Genomic DNA, 8,286 nt, shown 5'->3' with positions numbered 1-8,286 from the left:
TCTTCCCCAAACCCCTCCAAATATCTTTTAAAAATGACTCTAAACAATTCTAGAGCAGCACAACCCACAGAAAGATGGAATAAAAAAATTTCTAGTCCAGGACAACCTGGAAGATCGGTAGGAAAGGTCTGTTGTATTAGGTTGAGAGAGGAACACAGTCAAGGTCAGGCCATACCTGTGCAGACCCAGCCCCAGCAAACCAAAGCATACCTCAGGGCAACTCAATCACTCCCAGATGTGGCTGTTTCCAAGCCTCTTAGCCACACATGTCAAAGACAACTAAGAAGGTCAGCAGGAAATGTCTGCCACACCTGAGAGTGGAAGGCAGTCCAGCACAGGCTGTCCAGAGCTCTCAGCCTACAGAAGGTAAGGGGATCAAACAACTGGTTGGAAGGAGTTTAAAGGGGTCTTTTTGCTAGCACTAAGGCAGGATTATACTGCTTTACCCATACTCAGATTCAGGACCTGAATGACAGTCCCAGGGTGAGGAGGAGCACTAGTATTACAGATCTTGTGGCCACGGTGGAGAGGGGAACCTCCTTACAATTCCAGGGCAGAAAGGAGTGCTTGTGATCACTCATAAAGCAGGGCACAGGCCAGGAGAGTAAAAACCACCTCTCCTGAAATCATACCACCTTGAAAGAACTGAAAACTTACAGATCCTTAGAAGTAGCTCTGAAAAGACCTGTACAAACCTCTGAAACTTGGGACAGTACACCCTGTACCCTGGAAGCAGAACCCTTCTTTAAAAAAAGACTTTAAAAAGAACTAATAAGCTGGGGAAATGAGCAAACAATTGAAAAGCAAAAGCAAAATAAAAATACCTCTGACTATTGAAAGTTACTATGGTGAAAAGGAATATCAAATCACATACTCAGAGGAAAACAAAGCCAATGTTCCTTTACCCAAAACTTCCAAGAAAATTATGAATTGGTCTCAAGCCATGGAAAAGCTCAAAAAAGATTTTAAAATCAACTAAGAGAGGTAGAGGTAAAACTGGGAAGAAAAATGAGAGTGATGCAAGAAAATAATGAAAAATGAGTCAACAGCTTTGTAAAGGAGAAACAAAAAATACCTAGAAACACCTTAAAAAACACTTTAAACACCTTAAAAACAGAGTAGGTCAAATGGTAAAAGAAGTTCAAAAAGCAACGAAAATACCTTAAAAATTAAAATTGGACAAATGGAAAAGGAGGTTCAAAAGCTTACTGAAGAAAATAAATCCTTAAAGATTAGAATGTAGCAAATGGAAGTTAAGGAATTTATGAGAAACCAAGAAGCAACAAAATAAAGCCAAAAGAATGAAAAAAAATTAGGAGAAAATGTGAAATATAGATCCAGGATAGATAGTCTAAAATGACTGTACTACCTGAAAGCCATAACCAAAAAAAAAAAAAAAAAAAAAAAAAAAAGAAAAAAAAACCAGATATTCTAGAAGTAGAAGGTAAGATAGAAATTGAAAGAATCCACTGATCACCTCCTGAAGGAGATCCCCCAATGAAAACTGCCAGGAATATTTTAGTCAAATTCCAGAGTTCCCATATCAAAGAAAACATATTGCAAGCATCCAGAAAGAAACAATTCAAGCATTGTGGAGCCACAGTCAGGATAACATAAGATACTTATATATCTATTAACTATAACCTCCATTGTTCATCCTTTGTCCAATGACATCATGGGATAATGACTTGTGCCCTCCTTTTCCAGAGGGCAAAGGAGTTAGAATTATAACTAAAAATCATCTGCCCAGCAAAACTGAGTATAATCCCTCAGGGATAAAATGGACATTTTTTTGAGATAAAGCATTTTCAAGCATTCTTGATGAAAAGAGCAGAGATGACTAGAAAATTTGACTTTCAAATTCAAGAATCAAGAGAAGCATCAAAAGGTGAAACAAGAAAATCATAAGGGACATAATAAGTTCAAACTGATTACATTCCTATATGCGAAGATGATATTTGTAACTCATAAAACTTTCTTTATATTAGCATGGTTAGAAGGAGAATATATAGATGGGGGGCCCAAGGTTTGAGTTGAATATTAATGGATGATATCTAAAAAAATAAAATTAAGGAATAAGAGAGTAATATACTTGGAGAAAGAGAAAGGGTAGAGGTAGAATGAGGGTAAATTATCTCACATAAAAGATACAAGAAAAAGCTTTTTCAGTGAATGGGAAGAAGGAGGAGGTGAGGGGGAATAAGTGAACCTTACTCTCATCAGAATTGGCTCAAAGAGGGAATGACATACACACTCGATTGGGTATAGAAATATATCTTACCCTATAGGACAGTAGTAGGGGAAGGGATAAGAGAAGGGTGGGGGAAGAGGATGACAGAAGGGAGAGCCACTTTGGGGAAGGGGTAGTCAGAATCAAAACACTTTTGAGGAGAGACAGGGTGAAAGGAGAGACTAGAATAAATGGGGAGAGTAGGATGGAGGGAAATACAGTTAACAATAATAACTGAAAAAATGATTAAAGCAAGTTTCTCTGACAAAGGTCTCATTTCTCAAACATAGACAATTGAGTCAAATTTATTTTTTAAAAAAGAACCATTCCCCAACTATTAAATGATCAAAATATTTTATCAGCTTTCAGATGAAGTAATCAAAGCTATCTATAGTTGCATGAAAACAAAAACATTCTAATTCATTATTAATTGCAGAGATGTAAATTAAAACAATTTTGTGGTACTACCTCATACTTTTAGATTGGCTAATAGTACAGAAAAAGTAAATGACAAATGTTGAGGGGGACTTGAGAAAAATGAGACTTTAATGCAGTGTTGGTGGAGTTGTGAACTGATTCATCCATTCTGTAGAGCAATTTGGAATTGTGCACAAAGGGCTATAAAACCATGCATACCCTTTGATTTAGCAATATCACTGCTAGGTCTATATCCTAAAAGAGATAAAACCAAAAATGAAAAGGACATATATGTTTTAAAATATTTATAGAAGCTCTTTTCTGGGATGAAGTATTAGAAGTTGAGGGGTATCCATAAATTGGAGAATGGCTGAACAAATTGTGGTGTTTGATTATGATGGAAAATTATAAGAGATGATGAGTAAGATGTTCTCAGAAAAACCTGAAAAAGACTTGCATGAGCTGATGCAAAGTAAAATGTACTGTGTACAAAGTAACAACAATATTGTAAGATGATCATCCATGAATGACTTAGCTATTCTCAGCAATATGATCCAAGACAACTCTGAAGGATGTATGATGAAAAATGTTATCCATTCCCAGAGAAATAATTGATGTTCTTAATACAGATTGAAACATTTTATTTACTTTATTTACAGATTGAAGCATACTTTTTAAACTTTATTTTTCTTGAGTTGTTTTTCTTTCTCTATGTTTTTTTTTTTTGCAACGTGACTATTATGAATATGTTTTGCATGATTACATATGTATAACCTATATGGAATTACTTGCCTTCTCAGTGGTAGAGGGAGGAAGGGAGAGAATTTAGAACTCAAACTTTTAAAAACAAGTGTTAAAAATAATTTTTACATACAATGGGAAAACTAAAATGGTAAATAAAAACTTAAAAAAAGAAAGTGATGTGGGAAAAATAAGTATTACTTTAAAGGAGGTGAACCAGTAGAGTTTAGTAGCTGGAGATTGAAGTCACCAGAAATAAACAGCCTATTTTATGATTTTACTAAGAAACAACTGCCTTAGGCATCACTTTAGCCACTTTTTTGGGATGAGATCTATTTTCAGCAAAACATGAAATATGATGGTTAAACATAAAAGGAAATGCAATGGGGGGTATTTTTTCTAGCCAATGTTCAATTACAAACTTGAAAGAGTAAAACCTTAGATCCTTACTGGGTAGAGTAGCTGCCTCATTTTTATTGTTGTTGTTTTTCCTCAAAAATAAACATAGAAACAGATACATGATGCAGTTGATAGACCCCTGGACTTGCAGTCAGGAACATTTGTGTTTAAATGCGACTTCAGATACAAGCTGTGTAACCCTAGCCAAGACATTTAATGTTTGCCTCAGTTTCCTCATCTATAAAAGGGGATAATAATAGTATCTACCTCCCAACATTGTTGTGAGGATCAAATGAATTGAAATTGGTAGACAGTGCCTGGCACATAGTAGACACTTAATAAATTCTTGCTTAATCTAAATATAGGTCAGCTAGGTGGTGTAGTGGATAGGGTGCCAGACTTGAAGTCAGGAAGACTCATCTTTCTGAGTTCAAATCTGTCTTCAGACACTTTCTAGCTTTGTGATCCCACCTAAGTCACTTAACCCCATTTGTCTCAATTTCCTCATCAGTAAAATGAACTGGAGGAGGAAATAGCAAACCACTCTTGTATCTTTGCTAAGAAAACCCTACATGAGTTCAAGAGGAGTCAGATATGACTGAAATGATGGAACAACAACATCTAAATCTTCACCTTCTCAGACTCTAGCTCTGCCTTTCACAGAGCAGACAAGTACACATTGTTCTGCTCAATAACATAATAATAACAATTATAGCTTGCAACTACATAAATGCTTTAAAGTTTGCAAAACTTCACATTTATGTTTCATCCTCACCTTAACATTATGAAGTAGAATGGAATGGAATATGTACTTATTAAGTACCTACTATGTACCAAGTACTTTGCTAAATGCTTTACAAATAGTGGGTACTATTAATATTTCCATAGTAGAGATGAGGAAACCGAGACTCAGAACACTAACGGCACTTACCTAGAATCACGTAACTAGTAAGCCCTTTGGGCAGGATTTGGATTTAAGGCTTTTGCCTCCAGCTTCAACACTGTATCATTTTATTGTCACCTCATTTATTATCTTAAGAGTATAAATGTTTCAGGACTGCTTTTGAAATTGATAGAAACATCTGTTGACATATAACATACATTCCTGGGGCTAATCATATTATACCTGTTATTTGTTGAAGGATAAATTTAAGATTAGTAGTGGCTATTGTACAATTTGCTTAAATAACAGAGGTATTCTTTCTGCTGGGGTCACTGCCACTCTACAGAAGCTTAGCTTGGCAGAATGCCATATTCTTTCCCCACACCTATGTTTCAGCATGCATATATTCTTTCAAGTAAATAGGATCCTCACAGTTGGATTTCAACAGAGGATTCTTTAATTATTTGTCTTCTTAAATCTGCCTCCAGTGTTTACAACACTAAATTGCTGGCAGGCTTTAGGCAGCAATTTCTTGGACAAAACCGTTAAACCTCTTCTGATAAAGAAGAAAAATGATCTAAGATGTTGGGAGCCCAAATTCGTAAGTTCTATTAATATCTCAATAGGCAGAGCATCCCAGTTATATTTAATGACCTTTTGTTTGAAACATAGACTATGTAGTATCATACAGAGAGGTGGAGATCAAAATTACATGGTGAGAGGGAAAGCTTATGTTGAAGAAACTGGCTTTTAAAATTATTTTTTGCCTTCTTAATGTCATCAAATGAGAGACAGCTGGACAATGTCAATAAACTCCATTCAACTGAACAAGTGTTTGTTAAACACCTACTATGTGCTAGTTACTGTCATAGGCACTGGTGACCACAAAAGAAAAAGAAAAATCATCCATGTCCCCAAAAGAGCTCACTTTCTACCGAAAAAAAAACAGAGTCAAAATCCTGCCTCTGATACTAATTAGCTGAGTAACTCTGCAAGTTGCCTTATCTTCTTGCAACTCAGAAAGGAACTTAATTATCACACCCTATAAAATGGGAGAAACTTTGGGTTTAGAGTGAAAGAAACTTTTTCTACTATCTGTTTTTTATGACCTTGGAAAAGTCACTTAACTATTGGTGTTTAGTTTTCTCATCTATAGAATAAAAAGGTTGGACTCCATGATCTCAAAATTCCTTTCTAGAACTGTCTATAATTCTCAGTTTTATGCTGAATTAATGTTTATATCATTGCTAGAGCCCAGCCTTGGAATTAAGAAAGCTGTACTCATGTGGATTATGTGATCCTGGATGGGACGTAAACTCTCATTTATCCTAGACAACCATGAAAAATGATCACTTTCATAAAATGTACTCATCTGCATTGGTAGAGGGAGTTTCCCCATTGGGGACAAGAAGTTCCCTATACCATGGATTCACAGGACTGTGCAAAGAAAAAATAAATAAAAAGACAGATCCACTATCTGCCTGGAAGAGTTATTGTGAAGGAAGGAAATGAAAAAAAAAATATAGACACATTGATTTATAAACCCTATGACCCATATTCATTCAACTATTATTAGTATATAGAGAATATGGATCAAGAATTTTTTTCTTTTCTAATTTTCATCATTTTGTATACAAACTATTGGATTTATTGTGCAAACCTTCAATACGATCATTTAGTTTTATCCTTCCATGTTATAAGGGCTATTCTATGTTTCATTTTCAAATAATAGTCAACTTTGGACCAGGCAGTGGCATGCATGACTAATATTTATGTCCTCAGGTAGTCTGTAAGAGATCGTTCTTCTGGCAATTGGTAGCAGTCATGTCATCATGGGGTAAATGTAGCCACCACTCTAGAAGTTGCAAGCAATTATAGGACAGGAAAGAGGCTGATTTTCAAGACAAAATTATATCAGTCTCTATTGTAGTCCTACTTCAGATGACTGGTTTGGTTACTTCTCCAAAGATACTTGCAGAAATGAAACAGTCATTTTTCATGGACATAAGCTTGGTTGGCACAGTGACAGGGGAATTGCCTTTAGGGACAGAAATAAGTCAAAAGCATTATTATATACCTACTATATTCTATAATCTACTAAGTGTTGGGGTTAAAAAAGGCAAAAAGCAGTAGCTCCTGATTTCAGACAGTTCACATTCTAATAGGAAAACTACATACAAATAAGGTATATAGAGGACAAATTGTACATATCTCAGCAGGAAAGCAATAATATTAGGGAAGATCAAAAAAAAGGTCTCTTGTAGAAGATAGGAAATTAGTTGAAATTTGAAATAAGACAGATAAAGCAAGAAATGGAGAAGAGAACAGGATTTCCATGGATAACGACAGTCATTAAGAATTTTCAGATTTGGGAAATGGGAGTGTGGTGTTTGAAGAACAGCCAGGAGGTCAGTTTTACTGTATCTTGGAGTAGGTTCAGGGGAGTAGTTGCACATGACATAAATATGGTTTCATTATCTGTCAATGTCTGAATGGTAGACAGCTATAAAAATACCATTGGAAAAATTTAAAGTAGCTACCTCTACAGCAAAACATTCTCACATTCCCATGTGGCTACGGGCACAATACATGATCATGTAGACATCTTAGGTTCAAAATAGAAATATCTAGTCTTAAAACTTGAAGAGCGATATCTCCACTCCTCTAGAAGCAGATTTTTTACAGCCATAAGTAAAGATAAAAGGACTAGAATTCACTTCTCACACTATTCTATACCTTAGCCTTGTCTCCATTCTGGCTTAACCAATGAAAATCTCTCTGCTAAGGACCTTCAATAACCTATGACAATTTTAAGTTTAATTCCATATTAGTACTTCCCATTCCCTGGCGCTGACAGGGAGAGTGTTATAAATTGTCACCACTCTAGTAGCTGTCTCCATGTATTGTATCATAAGCAGAAAAATCTTCAGAGCACAATCACATAGTACCTCTAGTGGAAGGAATGCAGAGTTGTGTCAGGGACCATGTTCTACTAGAAGTGAATTAAATAGCCCTGAGCAAGTCACTTCTACCCAGTGAGTCTAAATTTCCTCATCATAGAATGATAGGTTTGGATTAGCTAAGAAGCTCATATTGATTAATGCATAAGTAAATGAAAAAAGAAAAAAAAGAATTTTAAGTGCTTGCTATTTATCAAGTACTGTGCTAAGTTCTAGGGATATCAATAAAAGACTGAAACAGTCCCTTCTCTCAAGAAAATCATTTTCAGTAGATAGGTAGGTAGAAAGATAGATAGATAGATAGATAGATAGATAGATAGATAGATAGATAGATAGATAGATAGATAAAATCATATTCAGATTTGTGTAGGCAACACCTATAGGAGGAAGAATTCAGCTGAAGGGCTGATAGAAATGGCATTATCATTGCAACATAAGAAGTGGTACTGAGGATCGCAATTAAGAGAAGACTCTTTTCCCTTCCACAGGTGCAATGGTGGTCAGCTTCCAATCTAGAAGGAGGGGAAAGGAATATTGAAAGGAAGGGAGAGGGAGCATTGGCAAGAAGGTTGACAGTGCTTCCCTTTTGTCTGATGGGAATCTGGGCCAGGTGGACCAGTGGAATGGGAAAGCAAAAGGGTAGGTCAACTCAAAAA

The sequence above is a fragment of the Petaurus breviceps genome, unplaced genomic scaffold, assembly GCF_028583685.1.
Source record: "Petaurus breviceps papuanus isolate PSGF00001 unplaced genomic scaffold, PetGlider_PUasm1.0 225, whole genome shotgun sequence".
Taxonomy (NCBI): domain Eukaryota; kingdom Metazoa; phylum Chordata; class Mammalia; order Diprotodontia; family Petauridae; genus Petaurus; species Petaurus breviceps.
Note: the sequence above shows the minus strand (reverse complement) of the source record.